The sequence below is a fragment of the Rattus norvegicus genome, chromosome 2, assembly GCF_036323735.1.
Source record: "Rattus norvegicus strain BN/NHsdMcwi chromosome 2, GRCr8, whole genome shotgun sequence".
Taxonomy (NCBI): Eukaryota; Metazoa; Chordata; class Mammalia; order Rodentia; family Muridae; genus Rattus; species Rattus norvegicus.
Window position 1 is genome coordinate 200315057 of NC_086020.1, and position 22898 is coordinate 200337954.

General features: G+C 40.1%; 1 protein-coding gene and 1 long non-coding RNA gene across 8 annotated transcripts in view; one reads left to right on the forward strand and one right to left on the reverse strand.

Annotated features, from left to right (window-relative positions):
- LOC120100921 (uncharacterized) overlaps positions 1 to 22160 on the forward strand; it is a 33952-nt gene extending 11792 nt beyond the window's left edge. The window contains exons 2-4 of one of the 3 annotated variants that reach the window (XR_010064389.1): positions 1284 to 11588; positions 13780 to 13889; positions 14062 to 22157. This is a non-coding gene — a long non-coding RNA (uncharacterized LOC120100921). Of the gene's footprint in view, positions 1 to 1283 lie in introns of all 3 variants that reach the window. The other 2 variants (XR_010064388.1, XR_005501221.2) reach the window with 2 other exon arrangements.
- The window catches only part of Ntng1 (netrin G1), a 363053-nt gene that overhangs the window by 163078 nt on the left and 177077 nt on the right, over positions 1 to 22898 (reverse strand). The window lies entirely within an intron of this gene.

The following is a 22898-nucleotide window of genomic DNA, read 5'->3' on the forward strand; positions in this document are numbered from 1 at the left end:
ATATGTTCAACAATTCATATCGATCGCCCACTATATGACTGTACTAAAGGGGCTTGTCTGGGTTCCTAAGAGACAGCAGTGAACAAATTCTGGTCTTTGCTTTCTGTGGCGTTTCCTTCCCAGGTGGAGGGGAGGGACTAAGCAAATAAGTACACAGGCAACGCTGTATAACGCTATGTGGTGATAGGGACTATGGGATAATGAAGCCAACTGAAGGAGAGCGGCCTTGGGGGAGGAATGTTGATTGTAATTTTATCCTTCGAGGTCAGAGAAGGTCTCACTGATAACATGACATTTGAGCAGATTAAGAACAATTTGTAATTTACACAGGGGATCATCAGAGGAGGTGACCAGAATGACAGGTTCGTCCTTCATCTGACTCTACTCTTAGGGGTATTTTCAGCAGCACAGCAAATTTATTGCAATCGATGGGTAAACAAATCATCTGAAATGGGAATCTACAGCAAATGACTGCTGATACCAAAATAAATAAATAAATGAATAAAAATACAACAAACCCATCCACTCTTCCTCTTACTTCGCAGCACTCACACTCCGTGAGGGGATTGACGGTTTGATAGCTATTAACATAATTTACCCAGAGACAGGGACAGCAGGAGAAAATTAGCAGAGGATGAAATAAAGGGGAGGTAGGTAAGAAAGAAAACAAAGACAGCTAAAGGAATCAAAAATCTTACCAGCCCCGATAGAGCTGAAGGAAAGATTATTTGCGAAAATATTTAGTGTAAATATTTCACGTGGTTGTGATCTATAATACTGTTGTTACAGAGAATTATCAGTATGAAAACAATTCTTGTTAAAAGGATTAGGTTAATTAAATTTTAGACGTGCCAACTCCACCCTAATCCCTTCTAATAACATCAAGAATGAAATTTATGTAAGAAAATGCAACTTTTCCCTACTTATGAAAACAAAGACCCGTGTTTCTTGCTATTAAATCTCACAGATGCAGGCCTCTACATTGTAAGTAGTTACTCTGTGGCCCAGCAGGCAGCCTTAAGTAGTTCTTAATTTAAGATCCTTTGTCTATGGGAAAGCAGGAAAGATGTATGACTGGGTAGATAGTATTTACATCACTATGAGGTTTTAAATAATTAAACTCATGTCAGTATTAAATATCTTTATAACAATTAGAACATCACATGTAATACTTCCATTTTCAAAATATTAATATTTCACCTCTGGGAGAATTGAAATTACTTATTAATTAGCAATGTGTTGGCACAGTATAATGTTGTTATTTTTTCTCAATGTGCTTTCAGAATTCAAAGGACCAGTATGGCTGCTGATACGTGTCCCCTGTTTCAGTGGTTGGGGGCCCTTTCTTCTGCCAATTGGTATTTTGAAAGACCATCTTTTCACCTAAGCTCTGTGAGGCCTTTCAGAGTTAAAAAGAAATCGTACGTGCCCAGTATGGACTTGAAGAATTATCAGTTTGACTTTTTCTCTCAAGGATTTACCTATCATCAAACAACTGGGAATTACAGCTGGAAATGGAAATCGTACTTAGGGCCGATTGGTTGGTTGATGTTACTGGAAGTTCCATGCTGAACAGCACGTGCTTGCAGAAGGCTGTGGGAAACATTTGGGTTTACACTCAAAACTATCTTGGAAAACAGAGAGCTCTATTGACATTTTTGTCTGGCTTATCTTTACTCATATTGACCAGTGAAAGTCAAACAGAAAAAAGCAAGAAGCAGCGCTGTGGGATGGCCCACCCACTCGATTGCTGCCGTGTTTTAGAAATAGACATCACTAGCTATTTGCCGAGGTAAGACCTTTCCAAAGATTCCAGAACTGGCAGATTCATAGAGGAGCCATGATCCTAGAGTATGTTCTAACTGCCAGACTGTGGCACCATCTCGGGCAGACACTTCCTGTTTTACTTTCGCTTGTCTGCTTGGAGCCTAGGCTACCAGCTTCAGAGAGGCTGGTGATTGACGTCTTTATATGAGAGCTGTAATTATTGTAGTTTCCCCTGCCCCTTCTTGGAACTTCTCTGTCTCAGCCTCCTTCTGCCTCAGATGATTTCATGATTCACACATGGAGGACCCAGGTTTTCTGTTTTTTCTGAAGATATCAAGATATCCCTGAAATGGAACATGGGACTCAGGCTATTTTGAGCTTCCCTCTTTTGGTCCAGTAGCTCTACTACTGGCACTGGGAAGAAGCAGAAAGAAATTAGAAGCAGAGTAGTAAGATCCAAGAGAGAGGATATCTTTACCAGAAATCAGAAGAACATTTATTGGTACCACCAACATGAACACACTTTCAAGCCCTGGTGAGCACAGACATAGAGGAGAGGCCTATAAGGTAGCATGTTCCCATTGCCTGAAGGTCATTAAGAAATGAAGTGTTATGATACTGCAAGCGGAAGGAAAATCTCAACTAGTAAGACATCAGAGTTAGTACACTGGGTCTTGACATCGGGTGGATTGATGACAGTATAGCCTGTTATACTCTGAGTCTTCGAGATATTAGATATGCAAAACCTTTAGAACAAAATCATCTATGTATTTGTAAATGCATGAATCTCAGATTTTAGTTTGCAAAATATAGCACTCCAAGAATAATAGGAGACAAAAGGGTTTGTTTTTATAACTGTTGTTGTTTTTGAGAGAAGGGCCATCGTAGGTAGCACAGGCTGTTCTGGAAATATCCATGTAGCTTAGGCTGGCCTCAAACTCATGATCCTTCTGTCTCAGCCTTCAAAACTGTTAGTTTTATAACTTTGGAGTTTGAAAGTGATTGCTCCATTTTCTAAGGAACCCCTTTGTTCACGGTGGAGTCTCCTCTCCAGAGCAGGCACAGGCTTAATGTCTGATTGAAGTTACAGCTTGTTTCAGTCTGTTCTCTGACAGTACTAACACCTTGTGGACATTTTCACTCGAAAAATAAAGTCAGGACAGCTTAACCTTACCATAGTGAGAACACTGGGAGCCGCATCACAGATTGTGGGCCATAATAGACACCTGCACTAATCCCCACAGAAGATTATGTTCTGGCCTTTCAAACTGGCGAAGGTCACAGGGGTCAAGCAGACACATTTCTAAAAAGGAGCCAAGTGTGCTCTTCCCTCACAAGCCACACAAATGAATGGAACCTAAACCAATGTTTCCAGTGTTCTGGGGAGGAACAAAATCTCAACAGAACCAAGCCAAGAGGAAAAGGGATGTCTATAGGTAAACATTGTAATAAGGCAATATGGTGAAGGTGGTTGGAAAATGGCTTTTTAAAAGTTACTGTCTTAAAAATGCACAAATACTGGGTGAACTATTTTGCTTTATACGAAATCAGAACAGAGGTACAAAATAGAAATAGCTCAAGAGGGCAGAGGACACTTCAGTTAGAGCAGTTTATGGAAAACAAGGGTGGTTAGACACCACGCAGTGAGAGGTGCCATCCTGAAGGCACTGTAAGAGATGGCTGACTTGAGCCGAAAGCTCTGGTGCGATGCTCAAAACCATGTTCCTTCCTTTCTTCATGAAATGAACGGTCTAAGGCCAGCGAAGCCTGTTTTCTGGAGGCCACCAGGTGTGAGAGAATTTGAGAGGAACAATGCTATCCTTTGCTGATCATAAGAAGGAGGAAGGGATTCCTAATTTATGGACATCCAAAAGGATTAACTTGTCATGTGAATTCCTCATACTCCTCATTGATTTCAATCTCTTCCAAACTCTTCCCTTGCTTATGGGATACTAATTAAAGAAGAATGTTCACAACATTCTTTGTGAACATTGTGAACAACACGAAAATAGCAACATGGCAAGAACAGGGAGGGTGCACATTACACAACGAGCAAGCCCCACCCCCAGAAACAGCACTCTGTCCCTAGCAAGTAAACAGAGGCGTGGTGGACACCACAGTGCAGATCTGTGGGTTGGGGGTTGGCTTGTGCTAAACCCACATGATGGAGGAGGAGGAGGACTCTGAGGCTCTACAGCGGCATGATAATTTGCAGCCTGCTTCTGCCTCTGCTTGTTTCATACAATTTAACTTCAGAATTATGAGTTTATCTATCCCAACATTGAATCTCTAGTCAGCAAAAAAACAAAACAAAAACAAAAACAAAAACAAAAACAAAAAACAAACAAACAAAAAAACCCCAAACAAACAAAAAACCTGTTGCCTTTGACCCTTTAGCAGTCCTAGTAGCTCTCCACAGAATAAGGCACGGAACCTGGAGGCCAGCCACCCCTTGCCTCCCCCTTGCTCTCACTAGTGTTCATCCTCATGGTAATGGGCCTTGATGTCATCTTCATAATATTGATCTGCACACTCTACCCCAAGGACCTCTGATAATTTGTCTCTGAGGATAGGTATTGGCATTTTCATGGCAGACACCAGAGAAACATGTTTATTAAATTGTAAGGTGATCAGGGTGTCTCAATTCAGGAATACTGGATTGGATATTCTCACTAGGCAAATGGTAGACTTAAGCTTATGTAGTCAGTGACCCTCCTAAAAAGAGAATATTTCTTTTTAATCTTCAGCTCCCGAGGACTCTGTAGAGCCTAAAGCACTTGTTCATCTGTACCTCTGTCTTTTCCTCATCCATTTGAGAATTATGTTTGAATGTGTCACTGTGTTGTATGCCAAGAGAGAAACACAGTCCCTATTTCAACGAGACTTGAAGTTTAGTTGGAAAGGCAGACTCTAAAAAATAAATAATTATGATCAATGGAATGAATCACTTCGAGGGATAATTTAGTTTTGTGGAAGAAAATAGGGTCAAGGTCACTTGATCAAGGTGGTTCTCGACCTTCCTAATGCTATAACCCTTTAATCTAGTTCCTCCTGTTTTGGTGAACCCCACCCATGAAATTATTTCCTTGCTACTTCATAACTGTAATTTTGCTACTGTTATGAACTGTAATGTAAACTTTTGATCTTTGATATGGAATAGGATATCTGATATGAGAATCTCCAAATGGTTGTGACCTATGAGCCCCAGATTGAGAAACGCCATTTTAGAGGATCATACTTAACTCAAAACTTAAAAGTAAAACCAACAAAGAGAGAGAGACAGAGAGAGAAGGAGGGAGGGAGGAAGGGAGAGAGAGAGGGAGGGAGGGAGGGAGAGGGATATAGCAGATGCCAGACCTGAGCTTGGATAGAACATGAGGACCTGCAGCAACCACTGAGAAGTGATTGTTGTAACTAGATATTTGGCGGTCATTTTTACTGAGCTGTGAAATACTAGATTTGAAATTGTAAGGTGATCAGGATGTCTAAATTCAGAAACGCTGGACTTGATATTCTCATTGGACAAACGGTAGAGTTAAGCTTACATATCGCTCACTGTGTGTTCAACACTATTCTAAATGCTTACATTAACACGTTGGGATCTTCATAACAGTAATGGAGGTCAGCACTTTGCTCCTATTGTTTTGTAGATGCTGGAACGGAAGCACAAATCATTTAAATAGCTTGCTCAGAATCACAGAGTCACTAACCTTCACAGTGATTGTAAAACCCAATTAGTCAAAGGAGTCAAACATGAAACTGTTGTGCTGTATGCTGCTGTCCCTGTCTCTCTCTCTCTCTCCATCTTCATGATCATGAGTCAATATGAGTCTGGACCCCTGGGGCAGATATAGTCAATGCTTGAGACATTGGCTTAAGAAGATATTTGAAACTGAGGATGAATGAGGATGCTGGAGGTGGAAGAATTGAGATGAGGACTGTGTTCCAGTAAGATCAATGGCCAGTACTTGTTTGTTAGCTTCAAGGGTACTATATAGCTCTTTCTGGAAAAATCATCTCAACAAATGCATATGACTCATTCTTTACTTTAAAAAATAAAAGATTTTTAAATTTTATGTCTATGGGTATTTTGCCTACATGCACAGGCATGTGCACCCCATGCATGCCTGGTGCCATGAATGTCCTGCAACTGGAGTTCCAGACAGTTGTGAGCGGCTGTGTGGTTGCTGAGAATTGAATCCAAGTCCTCTGCAAAAGCAGCCAACACAGCTGAGCCACGTCTCCAGCCCCTTAGTCTTTACTTTTTAAGTTGGTTTGAGTGGAGCAATTCTAGAATAAATGAGATGTTAAAATACACAAAGGGTAAATTTTAATTTTAAAACCATTGGTTTTCCTTTGGTATTAGGAGAAGATATTCTTCTAGCAAAGCGTTAATGCCTAGTGAGTAAAATCATAGTACAGTGCTTGCTAGAGGGAAGGAAAAAGCATTTGAAGATAAACTGTCTGTAAATGTACCTTTCTTTTATTAGTTTATTTAGAGCTGTGAGAAAATGAGCAACCCTCCCTCAAAAGAAAAATTCTTTAAAAAAAAATCCATATCATCATTTAAAGTGGAATTACAGCAAGGGGTTAATTAGAGTGGAAAGATGATGACTTTTCTTTGCCTGATGTAATCCTTGTCTGGAGGCTCACTGCCTCAGTCTGCTAACCTAGGCTCAGTCCTGGAAGCTTCTAGCCTCCATACAGTCTTATCCAGGCCTAGGATGTTTTCAGCCTCTGAGACTTGCTGCTGAGTAAGCTCACCCTTCCTTGTTGCTTCTGGTCTCTGGTTGGCTGATTCAACTTAGCTTTTCTGGCTCAAAAGTCCTCTTCAAGCTGACTGATTCAATCTGGCTTCTCTATCCTTCTCTGATGCTCTGCTCTGCTTGGCCTCAAACTAATTCAAGCATGGAATTCTGCTGGGGCTGAAACTTTCCTACTGATCTGTTCCCCTAATCATAGTTAATGATTTTAGTCTCCCAGCATCTTTTCCTTTTTGCTTCCTTTACATGTTCTTCTTCCTTCAGATCCTTACAATTAAGATTTCCTCATGGCCCAATCTTTTGGTGTTTTTTTGCTTCCATTTCTCTTGTATTTCTTAGATATTTCATGCTGCAACTTCAACTGTCACTTGTTCTTTGATGAGCCTATGGTTCTGTCTCTAGTTCTTATTTCCCAGATACATTTCAGACACATCTATTCAACTTCCTATCTGAATATCATCAAAATTCTGATTCATTCATAGGAATCCCAAACACAACACATTGAAAAGTTAACTTTTTCTTTTCTTCTCCTTCCTGGAAATTACATGGATGCGGTGGCTTGAATGTGAAATATTTATCAATGTGAACATGATGCTATTTTGGTAGATTGTGGAATAATTAGCTGGAGGCATCCATTTTTTTATAATCTGATCCTTCTTTTTGTCTCCTCTTGCTTCTTGACTGTACATGCAATGTGACCAGCTATCTCATAGTCTCTAGCATTGTGGACTCTTCCCCTTAAATTATAAGCAAAGACAAACCCTTTCTTCCTTAAGCTGCTCCTTGTCAGGTATTTGATCACAGCGATGATGAATTTGACCAATACGATTGCTCTAAGCAAGGATGGCTTGACTTGGATAGTATTGCTACTAATGATATTTAATCTGAATCCAGCAGTGAGAAAGTATCAGACAAACTGAAACTGAGGAGGCTTTATACCAATGAACTGCTCTTACAAAAAGTAAGCCTTCATTAAAGACAGAGGAGCAGGGCCAGATGCCAGATTTACAAAGTAAACAGGTGCTAATGCTACCCCCTTCCCCCCAAAACCATTTTATTTAAACCTGTAAAGAGACATGTGATAGAACTAGAATAGTGGTTGAGTATTATATCCCAGCAGAAGGTCCATATTAATTTTCCACTTGAGGTGGTGTAAGTATAATTATGTAGGAGCATGTCACCACTTGTGAGAGATTACAAGGCATTAAGGTGACAACTTCTGCTCAAGTGATTCTGTGAAAAAAATGCTTTTTATATCACACACACACACACACACACACACACACACACACACAACTTCTGTACGTTTGAGATATAGACAAATGCAATGATGGTTATTAGGTATCAAGCCAAGAAAGCAAATTCATAATTTTAAAAATCAAGTATCAGTATTAAAAAGGATTTTCCCCCAACAAGTCTGTAGCCTATATTTCAAAATGTATAAGAAATAGTTGACGAGTTCAATCCCTCCATTCCAGGGATTAGATCCTTGTGTCCTCAGCCGTGTTTAGTACCATGTATTTGTTACATCCTTACATGGAACTCACTCAGGTCCCTCTGGTTCTCACTTCATTAGGATCGACATGATGCTTCTCTATAACTGAGGGTCCTGTTTGATTGGTTTTTGTCTAAATTCAGCTCCTTTTCACTATGTAATGTTTCACAAGCAAGTTTTTCAAACCCTGATTTTGTCGTTTTTAAAAGCCAATGACACAATGACAGTCTGTCCTTTATGATATCAACTTGATAAAACAGTACAGAAAGCATGTTAAATGCTTAATGTTTCCTTTGAATGCAGTTATGCTCGATAAATAGTAGTTAGCATGAATATGCTCTACTTGCTTCCCTTGGCTAACAGAATAGTACCTGTTTGCCAAACAGGTTCCCAAGGCACAGCCCACTGTTACTGAAGGAGGAGTGTTCCTACCTCCACTATGCCTTTCATTTTCTAAACTGATAATTGCCTTAAAATTTTCTCCCGCTGTAGATCTTTAGAATTTTATAATCTGTTATCTGTGGAGCTGCTAAACAGATCTTTTAAAAATACAAATCTGCCTGTGTATCATGTTCTCTCTTAAAGGACAATTAGGTACAATTCAAATTCCTTAGCTGCATGTAAGCTCTTCCCAGGCGTGGCCTCTGAAAGCATCTTTTGTCTTGTCCATATTTGTTCATGTTCCATGCACAAGTCATCCCAATGTGGGGGAAAGGCAGTTATATTAAATTGCAATTATTTTTTTTATTAACTTGAGTATTTCTTATTTACATTTCAAATGTTATTCCCTTTCCCGTTTTCCGGGCAAACATCCCCCTAATCCCTCCCCCTCCCCTTCTTTATGGGTGTTCTCCTCCCCACCCTCCCCCCATTGCCGCCCTCCCCCCAACAATCACGTTCACTGGGGGTTCAGTCTTAGCAGGACCCAGGGCTTCCCCTTCCACTGGTGCTCTTACTAGGATACTCATTGCTACCTATGAGGTCAGAGTCCAGGGTCAGTCCATGTATAGTCTTTAGGTAGTGGCTTAGTCCCTGGAAGCTCTGGTTGCTTGGCATTGTTGTTCATAAGGGGTCTCGAGCCCCTTCAAGCTCTTCCAGTTCTTTCTCTGATTCCTTCAACGGGGGTCCTATTCTCAGTTCAGTGGTTTAAATTGCAATTATTTTTAAGTTTCCTTCCATATAGAAGAATAATTAACACATATATTCACAGGAAAATATTTACTCATTTGAAAGAGTAAGAGAGACAAACAGAAAAGGAGAATGAATGTTTGATAGTATGGGATGAATGGATGGGAATTAAGAATTAAAGAGATAACCACGTTTAAAGAATTAACTGACCTCTCTAAGTTGTGTATAGAATTTATATGAAGATAGACACATTGTAAATAGGAAAAAGAAGTCTTGCTTCAAGTGCCCTGTCTCTATGTGATTGATATAGTCACTCCAGTTTCTGGTGAGGTTAGAGGACAATGACAGATTACAAAGCTGTAACTATATCCTAGTCCTTTCCTGGTGTTCACTTTCTCTTCATTTCCTCCATCAGTCAAAGCAGCGCTGTGTCTGTTGGTCTCAGAGTGGAACATCTCTTTTCCTGATCCCATCCTATTCAAGAAGCAGAACACCAAGAACTTGATTCGTTCTTGAGTGGCTGCAAACTGTGATGAAGGTGGGTGGGTGTAGCTTTCTAATGCCCAGTTATGAAGAGACTCAGTAGGAATGAGCCCATGTAAAGCCTGAAGTGAATGGCCATAGAGACAAAGGCCAGGCACGATTTGCTGCGGAGGAGGAAGGTGATCTTTGTTTCTGGTGGCCAATTAGAAGGACCTTCAAAGTTCTACTTAAATCCAGGGTTTGGTTCTTGACAAGTTAAATTTAACTCTTGAGGCCACTAAATTAGGAGAGCTGCTTCACAAGCTTATAAGCTGCATTCTATATATAGTTCTGTCTTTCTTTCTTTTTTCTTTTTTTCCTTTTAAACATGCGTTTGCTACCTGTATAGATGAAGGCACAGAAATCATCATCTTCCCACTACCTGGTACATGAATAGCATATTCCAGGGACATGTGAGTTTACCAAATTTTCATTTTAAACCCTCTTTCCACCTCTTTTTTAAACTTTTTTTCTTTGTTCAGTTTTGGAGAGAGAGTGCAGTTGTGTAACCCAGTCTTGCTTCAAACTCACAGCAGTCTTTGTGCCTTAGCTCTTAGCTCTGATGTGATTTCGGTTCTGTGTGATACAGCTGAAATACAGACATGTCTTTAGTATGTACCTTCAATCTCTCTGGCTGGAATCCTTTAGTATACACCTTCAATTACAAACAGTAACATATATTTGAGGTGCAAAAAAGTGACAAATCAGAGACAGATTTGATAGAATGAACCAGAGATAGACATGTCCAACTCTAAGGAGCAAACCTATTTAAGAGCATTGCAGGGAGAGTGAAGGGATGTAGTCAGGTTAGTTGGGAGTCATTAAAGTGAGTGCCGTGCAGCAGAGTTGGGTTCCTGAGTTCGTGCAGTTCGGTGCAGGTCAGCAGAGGCAGTTGAAGGCAGAGAATAAGAAGGATCCAGAAGGTTAGAACAAATGGCCACAGTTAGTTTGAAGCCAAGCAGAGCAATTCAGTGAGAAGCTGAGAGAAGCCAGATTGAATCTGTGAGCTTGGAGAGAAGTTGGAGCCAGAACAGCTGACTTTAACCAGCCAATCAGAGTTCAGAAAGAACTAGAAAGGGTGAGTGTCTTCAGCAGTCAGCCTCCAAGACAATTACATCTGGTAAATAAAAGATACATTCACAAACTTTCTTTTCCGATGTAACTATTATTCCCTGTGGAGTTCGAATAGGTTCACCTATTTGAATGGTTAGCCTATGAGAGTGGCACTTGAGGTCTTATATATGCTTAAGCTTATATATGCCCAGTGTGGCATATAGTCTTCTTGTGTTGCCTTGGGATCAAGATATAGAACTCTGAATTTCTTCTCCCAGCAACCACATCTGTCTGCATGTTGCCATGGCATTATCAACATTATCAACCCTGATGATATGGACTAAACCTCTGAAACTATGGCCAGCTCCAATGAAATGCTTTCCTTTATAAGAGTTGTCGTGGTCAGGTTTCTCTTCACAGCGGTAGAACCCTAAGAGACTCTCTTACCCCAAATATTCCATTCTTAACATTTCTAACAGTGAAATAAATTCCCTTTAAATCTATTGTTTGTTTTTACATTCACCTTTCAGAATTTCCCGTTTTAAAGTTCATTCATAATTCATAGTATACTAATATGTCCTTAAAATAGGAGCATATTTTATATGGATTAATGGACACATCCTGGTGCATTAACAGCAACAGGTACCACCTTCACCTATTTGTAAAGGTGGTTGTTATTTTACCAGGGCCACCATCATGAACTGGAATAAATCAAACGACAAACAGTATTAAGCAACTGGCATGTGCCAGACACGCTCAACATTACAGATTAACTGAAGATAAGGTTAATTTATCCTGCGGTTGTGGTGCAGTAACATGACAAGAAGGAGAGAATACATCCTCTTAAAACAGGAAAACAGGTATGAGAGGGCATTGGGTTTTATGGTAATAAAATGATTGCCAATTTCTGTTAGCAGACCATATGTACAAATGTCTACTGTTAAAGAGGCATTTTATTAGACAGCCATTGTGAAGTATTTAAATGAGGTAAAGCCTAGGTTTTAGAAAATGTCTGTGCATTATCTAGGTGAAGAGGAGGGCTGTTATGTGTGTCAGTTTAATACAATTCCTTAAAACTCATGTCTTCACTCTACTGAGAAGAAACTGAGCTTCACAATGTCATGAATGTAGTAAAGGCGAGCTATCGAATCAGGTATACTTTATTTGGAAGTTCATAGTCATGCTGAAATAGGGAATCCATTTAAATATATAGTGGAAGCTGGGTTTAGATAGCACAAAAAGCTAGGTAGAAATTCTTTGAGTTTAATGAATTAGAGAAAATAAAATCATCAGTGTTTTCTAGAAGCAGACATCATACATGGTTAGACTTTTTAAAAATTAGTTTTACAGATTTTCGTCTAGAGAGAGAGAAAAAAATCACTCAAGGTGAATTGAATTTTAGGAGTCGCTTAAGTTATGGAGAATAATTGAAAGTATGATTACAATCAAATTCTACTTATGGACATGTACATAATTCAAGATATTGTCTCTGTATGTATCCTAATTTATACCATATGGACATACAACAAATGATGAAAAGTGAATGAATGCAAGCTATTTTGTGATTAATTTTTCTATTTAATAAAGTATGAATATTCCACAATATTGGAGGAGCAACTAAACGTCTTTGACATGTAATTGTCTATTTGTTGTATAAACTGATTAGAAATCAATTATAAATATGCACCCATTTTATTACAAATCTAAATGGTCCCTTCACATAAATACGCTACACTTGATCTTAGCCATTAGTCTTCAAACATTAGTTCATCAAATTGAAGTCATGTATGTATCAATTATACACGGAGAGATACTGTAGGCTAAGAATGGTGAAAAATCAGTCTAGAGCTGGTAACCTAGCCAAAGCTCAAGGAAGTAGGGAGTCTTTGTAAGAGAATGTCATGGTTACTGCTTCCTACAAACGGGGGTAGAGTGAAGGAAGGAAGGCTAACTAGGAACTAGTTTTAACTAAATGGGTATCAGAACATGTGGCTGGTGTATGTCAATTAAAACGAGATGACATACATTCAGCAAGTATTAGATTGATTGGAAGTAGAGAACAAAGAGAAGGCAAGAATCAGTGGTGTCTAGAAGATGAAATGCCCAAGAAGCATCAAAAATGGCGGTGATGAAGCTTCTATTTGAGCCTAGTGTAAAACTGGGACTCATTGCCCCATCCCAGCAGTTCTATTTGAGAAACATTAGTTTGACATCCAATGTAATTGAAAATGAGGAAAATGCCATGGAGATTCAATTTATAATGCACAACAAAGCAGTTTAAAATTCTCCATCCTCCTTTTCTCTCTAAATATCCCGCATGCATAATTACTGACCTGTAAATCTTCCCTTTCTCACTCAAAGCTCCCATTAGCTCAGTCCCAGGATCAGCTTGCACAGGCTCATTTCTGTCTCCTGCTTTCTTCTTCCTCCTCTTTTTTATCTCCTCTTAGTCTGTTCACCCATTTTATTACAAATCCAAATGGTCCCTTCTGTTTCTTTATATAGTCTCATTACACATTACTCGTTTATTAAAATACGGCTCAGGAGCCAAAGAGACAAAGCAAAACCTCCAGAAATTGGTGCAAGCAGCTGTAAACCTTTTAAGGAGATAAGTGGGTACAGTGGTGTTTTGAAGGTGAGGCAGTAGCTAGATACTAAAAATCTAGGTGAAGGACAAGGTGTGTGTCCTTCCCTACAGTAGTTACAAGAAGGTTGAAGGCCAAGAATAAATAACAAGACGAGCTTGAGAGAGAGAGAATGTGTGAACAGGGCTAAGAGTTTGTAAAAGCAAATAGAAACCCTTAAAAGGCAGAAGCAGATTAGGAAGAAGCTAAGTATGATCCACATTAGAGAGAGATTAGTAAGGCTGCTGTATGGACACTGGCTCTGGGCAAAGATGGAGCGATGTAAGCCTGGTCAGCTGGAATAAATGATGAACTACTGAGGACTATAATTCTCTCCTTTACTAAACACACAGGAATGCCTTGGTCAAGGTTTACCTTTCCATCTTGTAATACTGCCTGTGCCTCAGTTTTCTTATCCATACAATAGGACCAGTAAAGGCTCAAGTTTCATAGAACTTCTGAGGGAACTGAATGAATTAACCAGCAAATAAAGTTAAACGGAATGTCTCCAACGTGACAGAATCTCAATAAATGCCTGTAAGTACTGCCATCAAGGTCACCTTTATCATTTATATTTGTGCATCTACAGCTTTTCCAACTCTGTCATCTCAAGAGTCTCTACCAACCTATAGTTCTCTCTTTCTCTCTATCTCTATTTCTCCCTCTCCCTCTCCTTCCCCTGCTCCCACACCTCTCTGTCTCTCTCTAGATATATATATCTCAAACTCAAGGACCAACATTTGATACTACATTAAGAGAATGGACAACACTCAAGCTGCTATGAGGATGGACAACACTCGAGCTGTATGTGGAGGAATTTTATCTGTGTGTACAAAATTAATTTAGAAATTCTTGAACCATGATCTTTTTTTATTGGAGAGTTTATGTATTTATATTTCGAATGCTATCTCCTTTCCAGGTCCACCCCTCCCCATCCTCCCTTCCCCTGCTTCTATGAGGACGCTCTCCCTTTCCATTCACCACCTGCCACCTCAACACCCTGGTGTTCCCCTACACTGGGGAAACAAGCCTTCACAGGACCAAGGGCTTCTCCTCCTATTGATGCCAGGCTATGTCATCCTCTCCTACATATGTAGCTGGAGCCTTGGGTCCACTCCCCCATCTCCCATGTGTACTCTTTGCTTGATGGTTTAATTCCTGGGAGCTCTGGGGGTGAATCTGGCTGATTGATATTGTTCTTCTTCCTATGGAGTTGCAAACTCCTTCAGCTCCTTCAGTCCTTTCTCTAATTCCTCCACTGGGGTCCCCATGCTCAATCTGATGGTTAGCTGTAACCATCCTTACCTATATCATCAGTAAGGCTCTGGCAGAGCCTCTCAGGAGACATACATATCAGGATCCTGTCAGCAAGCTCTTCTTGGCATCATCAATAATGACTGGGTTTGGTGGTTGCATATGGGATGGATCCCCAGGTGGGACAGTCTCTAAATGGCCTCTCCTTCAGTCTCTGCTCCACTCTTTGTCCCTATATTTCCCTGTGAGTATTTTGTTCCCCCTTTTAAGAAGGACTGGTCCATCTACAGTTTGGCCTTCCTTCTTGTTGAGCTTCATATGGTCTGTAAATTGTATCTTGGGTATTCCAAGTTTTTGGCTAATATCAGTGAGTGCATAGAAGAGGGCCACCCTAGAAGTGCCTTTCTTAGATCTACTGTTTAGATAGTTGGTCATGGTCAGCTCATCTAATAGGAGTCTGTGCATCTAGTCATAAATGTGAAAATGGTAAACTTGGTTATAGCTGACTTTATTGACAGCTAACAGCCAATATTTGAGCTCCTGTATATAATTTAGGGCACTCTAGATAGTTGAACGTCTGTACACAGAGAAAAATAAAAATTTAATCTGACCTCTAAAAAGAATGAAAAGGCAATTCAAATACTAGAGAATAGAGAGGGAAAATTCTTTTGAAATGTCAGAAGGGAAAAAAGTATGTGTGTGATCAATAGTGCCAGATATTTGAGAAAAGATAAGGAGTGAGAAAAATCTCTCTATTTGTCTTGAAAGTGGGTGTCAAAGTCCTGGAAGTGTGTGTTATAATAGGGTGCTGAGACCGAAGCCATTTTACTAGAGAATGCTGTAATGATCTCTTTTTTAAAGGGAAGCAGGGGTTCCAAACACTCATTACAGAAGCTGGAAAATGAAGGCAGGGGAAAACGGGACAGTAGTTTCAATTGTGCCCTAGATGAAGTAACATGCTTGTCAGACTGATCAATGTCTGATGACAGTTCAAAGAAACACCAAGAGAGAAGAGAAATGTACTCGTGGTAGAAGGGTTAAGTGTGTGTCTGGGTTGGTAGAATCTACGTTGTAACTGGAATTGCAGGATGCATTTCTAATATAAAACCTCTCTTATTTCCTGGCTAAGTTATTTTAGTTAGGAGCCAGCATACTCCATGGCTAAAATTATTGGGTAAATGTCCCTGGTTTCTTCACCTTCTAATCTCATTAATCTGCTTTGGTTAACTCTCACTAACGGGAACCAATATAAGGATTGATTTTAGGCAATTTTAAATCTTCCTCAATATTAGTTCAGGTCCATACCAGGAGAAAATCCACTTGTCCTGAATGGATTGCACAAGGCTACTCAAGTGATTTCAAAAATGGGAAATCAGAAGATATTGAATTTTAAATATTAGATTATTTTATATTGGACTTTGGATCTAATATTAGATATTAAAGTGTAAAATCACATTGCCCTTATTGCTAGCCTTCTTCTTTATCTTGCTGAAGGATCAGTATTGTTTTAGTACAGTATTTGATGGCTCTGGAGCCTACAGCACAAGGGAAAATATTTTCACTACTTATTGAATGGTGGACAGCCGGAGCTTTAAAACAAATGTTGCCCAAGTTTAAATACTGTAATTTATTAACACGTGATAGCAAAAACATAGTTTACTATGGTAGCAAAAGAAATCTAAAGCAAAACAAAATGGAGTGAAATCCTAAGCTCATCTACAAAGAAGAAAGGAATTCTGTTTGTGCGTCCTCTGCAATGCTGCCTTCAAAGAAACAGCCCTCCAAGGAGGATGCGCTATACAGCTGGGTGAGCTGACACCACAGCAAAGCCAACAGGAAACAAAGCAAACAGACAGAAGACCATCGGACTCACCCACTGGCTTATCACTATTTTTCAACTATACTATTTTTACATATGTTACCTTAGTCATTATTTGGGTAATACTTTGAAAACTCTGTAAAATCAGAAACATCATATATGCCATTGAGCCCTTTAATAAAACACACATTTGCCCCCAGTAGCATCTACCTTGTTATTTTATAATACATATGTTCTTCCATGCACACGTTTTTAAACGTGAATTGTAAGATGATTCACTCCCAAGTAACTCCTCTATGCATGCTTCCTTTTGTTGAAGCTTTTACCTGGCCCCTCATTTCCTTATCCCTGTCACTTCACTACCTGTTTGAAGCCTTCTGTGACCAGTACTCTCCCCTCTCTCCTGCTATTACACCTAGACTCTCTATTGCCCTCAGTGCATCCTGCCTACTGAGGGCCTGCTTCTAGTTTCCATATGTACTCCATGGTTAACACAAAACACAAGATTTAAATCTCATATGAGAGAGAGAGAGAGAGAGAGAGAGAGAGAGAGAGAGAGAGAGAGAGAGAGCAGGTAGCATTGGTTTGGGGGGACCTGTATGATCTTACTAAGCATACTGGTTTCCAGTTTCATCCATTTACGTGAGAATTTCATGCTTTTATTTGTCTGGATAAGTGAGTGATATTCCAATGTTTATATATACTTCATTTTCATTATGATTAGAGAGAAGGGAGCCTCAGTTGAGAAGATGTTTGATGGATATAGGTTGATTCCATTTACTAGGTATTGTAAATAAAGCAGCAGTGAACAAATGTATAAGTATCTCTGTAGTAAGATGCCGTGTTATTTGGGTATATTCTTAAGAGTGGTATAGCTATGACATGTTAGACCTATCTCTATGTTTTTGTGAAAACTTCAGGCTGATTTCTACAATGGCTTCATCAATTTATATTCTCATCAACAATATAGAAGGCTTTCCCTCTCCAGATACCCACACCAGCATTTATTCAGATGTCCTTTTGTCTTCCTGAAGTATTTACTAGTCAGTTACATTTTTCTTCTGAGACCTTTCTGTTCAGTTCCATAGCTCCTTAATTTTTTTTCTTGTCAACTCAGTTTCTGTATATTCTAGACTCTTACCCAATGTTTGACGTTGTCTTAGTTGGGGTTACTATGACTATTCTGTAAGACCATGACCAAAAGCAAATTGGGAAGGAAAGCATATATTTAGCTTATACTTCCACATCATAGTCCATCACTGGGGGAAGTTGGGACAGAAACTCAAACACAGCCAGAATCTTGAGGCAGGGCTGATGTAGAAGCCACAGAGGGATATTGCTTACTGGTTTGCTCCCCACGATTATAGAATCCAGAAACAACTGTTCAGGGGAAGCCCCACCTAAAATTAGCTGAGTACTCACACATCAATTCCTAATTAGAAAAACGTCCACAAGCTTGCTTATAACCCAGTCTTACAGAGATATTTTCTCAATTGAGGCTTCCTCTTTCTGATAACTCTAGCATTCATCAACTTGACATGAAACTAACTAGAACAGATAAATAACAAGCAAGGACTTTTCTGCTACTCTGTGGGCTACTTGTTCACATTAGTAACAGTTTCCTTCTGAACAGGTGCTTTTGATTTTCCTGTGATCCAATTTTTTAGTTGTCTTATTCCCTGAAATTCCAGTGTCATATTTAGAAAATATTTTGCACGCATCTTTACATAGAAGTATACTTTTTACTTTTTTCATAGTTTCAGGATATCAGGTTTTAGGTCGGATTTGAATGTATGCAAGATAAAAGTCTAGTTTCACTTTTCTGAATGTTGAAATCCAACTTTCCCAGCACCATTTGTTGAAGATGCTGTTTATTGTCCCAGTGTTTAAGATGGGGTTGGGAGGAAGGGAAAGCAGGCATAGGGTGTGGGTTAGCCAGAGCTAAGAATGCATGTTATAAAGAAACCTTATGAAAACCCACTAGTTTAAAAGCTAATTAAAAATATAACTTGTTTTGAAAAGTATGAACAGATATACTGCATATTAATGTGAACAATGTTACTCCCAGAAGACATAGGATGTAAAATGACTATCTTACTGCTGGGGACAGGTATAACAGCAGTAAGTTATTAGACAAAGAGGACTCACAAGTCCCCCAAAGCATCATTGGCTGTTGCCATTGCTCTTGACTTTCCCTTATAACTACATGGTAAGATCCTACTGCTGAAGACACCACACACATTCATTGCAGACACAGAGAAATTCATCTTGAACTAACCATCTCTCTGCTGACTAGTTTTCCTGGTGCTGAAAGATGCCGCAGAGGATACTGGGAGAGGAAAATTTATCAATGATCCTTTCCAGAGTTGGAATGTACCTACAACAATAATGAAGAGAAATACTAAGCCCATCTTCAAAGAAATAAGGTATTCTGTTTGGGAGTCATCTGCAACCCTGCCTTCAAAAGAAACAGTCCCCCAAGGAGGCTCTTATGTGCAGCTGGTTGTGCTGACATCGCTAACAGGCAGTGTGAAACAAAAGAACACAGAAAGGAAGATGATGGGGACTCATACTCATTTGGTCACTTGTCATGTGACCCACTGGATCAACTGTGGCAAGACTGGTTCTAGAGATAACCAACTGTGCTATTGATTGCATTTGAAGCAAGGAAAATCATGCCTGGTATTGTAAACCTGGTCAAAATCCCTTGCTAGAAATATCATAGTTCCTAGGGGAGAGAGAATCTACTGATGTTTTCTATAAGAGGTCATTTCTTCAAATCATCTACTAAATACAACCACGACCACTACTGCCACCACACTGAAGTCTCATAGATTATTGTGAAAGAGGAGACTGAAAGCATGAAAGGACCGGAGGACGAGGGAGAGTCTTATGAGATGCTGTCCAGTGGCTAAGACATGGCTGCTGTATACATGAACCCATGTACTGTGGTCATCAAGACATGATTGGAAGAAGATCAAGACAGGCAAAAACTTCAAAATGGATAGAAGAGGCTCTCCCAAGGCCATACCCCAAGCTGAGCTATTGGTAGTTAATGGTTACCAGAGAAGTCACTGTTCATGGTAAGGCCACTAGCACATTTTCTATTCCTCAGTAAATGACACTGCAACCATATGCATATGGCCAGCACCAATTGGATGCAGAGAGTTAATAATTACTTAATTGTAAAAGGAAAATTCACATATTTAATTTCGTGGATTTATAAATGAGGTTCAACTTTTTTAAAAGAAAAAGATCTATTGCATTTATTTAAAACAGTAATATTAATAACAGTAAACAGTCAGATAATATATATTCTTACCCTTTATATATTGAGGCCATTCTAAGTTCTTTACCCCCAGGTACTTTTTCCTGTATTAAATAATCTCAAAGTGAGCAAAGAACACAGCTAGGGCTATACCATGCTTTTTTCCTAGGTTTACACATGAGGAAGCTGGACTGAAATGACAGTCAAGGCCTCAATATTTATAAGCTGCAGGATATAAAGTTTCCGATGTGACTTTCTTTCATGGATCAGACTGGTTCACCACAGTTGACTGGCACAGAACCTAGCTGATGTTTTCATACTCATATTCTCTGACGAGCAAAAGCATAAAATGTTCGTACTCTGGTCAGGTGTCAGATAGGTGAATAATAATCTGATCACTACCAACCGAGTACAAACTGGAGACTCTTTCCTGGGAAGATAGTTGGAATTCGGATTTTAATATACGACCAAAATGAAAAGGAAGAGTGATGGCCGAGATGCACATTACTGGAGTCCATTTAATGCAAAATAGGTATTTATTCTAAATACAGTAGCAAAAGCAGTTGGGCAATTTAAAGATACTCTAGTTCCATGTGCTAGGAGGAAACCAAGGCTTAGATAGAACTTATCCATAAGGATTATAGTTTCTGGAAGCAGGAAAATGGACACAGGTCCTAAGGAAGAAAAAATACTGCAAGCTAAAACTGTAACGTAGCCAGAGTGAAGAGTGGCTGGTCTTCCCTGAGATTATGTAGACACCCCCTGGGAGGAAATGCTAAGCAGGGAGAAAAGACAACCTTCAGAGAAATAGAGTGGAGCAGGATTTGCCAAATTGACCTCACAGAAATATTAGTTACAAGGGTCCTCTCCATCAAAGGCATTCACAACAAGATTCTGAATTTAAAATGAGAAGACACATGACGAGGACACTTGCCTCATTATGACCTAGTATTTCTCCGGCCCTCTTGACGAGTTAAACCCCTTGTCATGCAATGGTTATTTCAATGGCATTGATCTGACAGTCATTGCCCAGAATAAATGCTGCAAAACAGCTGGGAAAGAAACAATGTAAAAGAAACACAAAGAAACCCACTGTGGATGGGGGGAGTGAAGAAAATATCAGAACATCTATTTTTGCTTTTGTTATCTCATCCTTTAAAATTCATCATTTCAATACGTATCTGCACAATAGCATTTCTTCTGTAAGTAGATGTGCATGTCCTGCAGAACTGCCCATCAAACACATTTGGAAATTATGAGGGTAGAAAGATGACTATTGAGCGGGGTAGACATTCCCAGACAGAATGCAGCCCTACTCTTTACAAACCTGGAGGTTGTTTCATGGTTCTCCACTGCTTTAGTTCCTTTCTGTGTTTGTCCAAGATCAATTTTAGCTCCTGTAGTATCATGCTACCCATTGAGAACTGCCCCTTGTAAGCACCAATGGTATATGAAGAAGTTCAAAGCTAATTCAAGTGCTTTCTACTTCAGAGTAAATAGGAAGACAAATCTAGGCAATTGTTGGATATTTTTATTGCTATCAAAAAAGTTTTAAAAAGTATACAACAATTCACATGTAGGTAGGTCTTTGAAGCGTAAACCAACAATTATTTTAGGTCTAATATTGAATCTATTTGATTTCAAATAGATTTTTAAAAGCCCTCCACCACCACCACCCCAGCTACCATTCCCAAAGAATTGATCTCAAAAAGCTCTCAGTTTTCAGGTAGAAAAACACGAAGAAAGAAGAGAGGAGAAAAGCCATTCAGTCACTGTAGTTATTGGGATTTATAAAATCCTTTTCTGCAAAGCCCTTAAAATTCTCTCTAAATAAGTTTGTGAATTTAAAAATAAAATCTGGATTTGCTAAAATATTATTAACCTTAAAATACCCAATCTTGGGTCTTCCTGGTTGCTGCAGCCGCAGAGAGCCCTTGGGCAGCACCCCACGAGCAAACTTGAGCCTCGGGACCACAGGTAAGACCAACTTGTCTGCTGCAAGAGAGCTGCCTGGTGAGATCTGGACACACAGAGGCAGAGTTCATCTAGGACCGGGCACGTCCTGTGTTTGCCGGAGGTCCCACACCCGTGGATCCCGGCCTGCAGCAGCTCTCTGCTCCCAGACCCCGTGGGAAAGAGACCTCACCGCCTGGTCAGGTGGGCAATCCTGAGGCGGCAGAGCAGAAGAGACCACCAACACTGCCCACCCCTGCCCACATCCCTGGCCCAAGAGGAAACTGTATAAGGCCTCTGGGCTCCCTTGGGGGAGGGCCCAGGAGCAGCAGGACCCTTGCCTGAGACACCGCTGGAACCTGAGGGAAACAGACCAGATAAACAGTTCTCTGCACCCAAATCCCGTGGGAGGGAGAGCTGAACCTTCAGAGAGGCAGACAAGCCTGGGAAACCAGAAGAGACTGCTCTCTGTACATACATCTCGGACGCCAGAGGAAAAAGCCAAAGACCATCTGGAACCCTGGTGCACTGAAGCTCCCGGAAGGGGCGGCACAGGTCTTCCTGGTTGCTGCCGCCGCAGAGAGCCCATGGGCAGCACCCCACGAGCGAACTTGAGCCTCGGGACCACAGGTAAGACCAACTTTTCTGCTGCAAGAAAGCTGCCTGGTGAACTCAAGACACAGGCCCACAGGAACAGCTGAAGACCTGTAGAGAGGAAAAACTACATGCCCGAAAGCAGAACACTCTGTCCCCATAACTGACTGAAAGAGAGGAAAACAGGTTTACAGCACTCCTGACACACAGGCTTATAGGACAGTCTAGCCACTGTCAGAAATAGCAGAACAAAGTAACACTAGAGATAATCTGATGGCGAGAGGCAAGCACAGGAACCCAAGCAACAGAAACCAAGACTACATGGCACCATCGGAGCCCAATTCTCCCATCAAAACAAACATGGAATATCCAAACACACCAGAAAAGCAAGATCTAGTTTCAAAATCATTTTTGATCATGATGCTGGAGGACTTCAAGAAAGACGTGAAGAACTCCCTGAGAGAACAAGTAGAAGCCTACAGAGAGGAATCGCAAAAATGCCTGAAAGAATGCCAGGAAAACATAAATAAACAAGCAGAAGCCCATAGAGAGGAGACACAAAAATCCCTGAAAGAATTCCAGGAAAACACAATCAAACAGTTGAAGGAATTGAGGATGGAAATAGAAGCAATCAAGAAAGAACACAGGGAAACAGCCC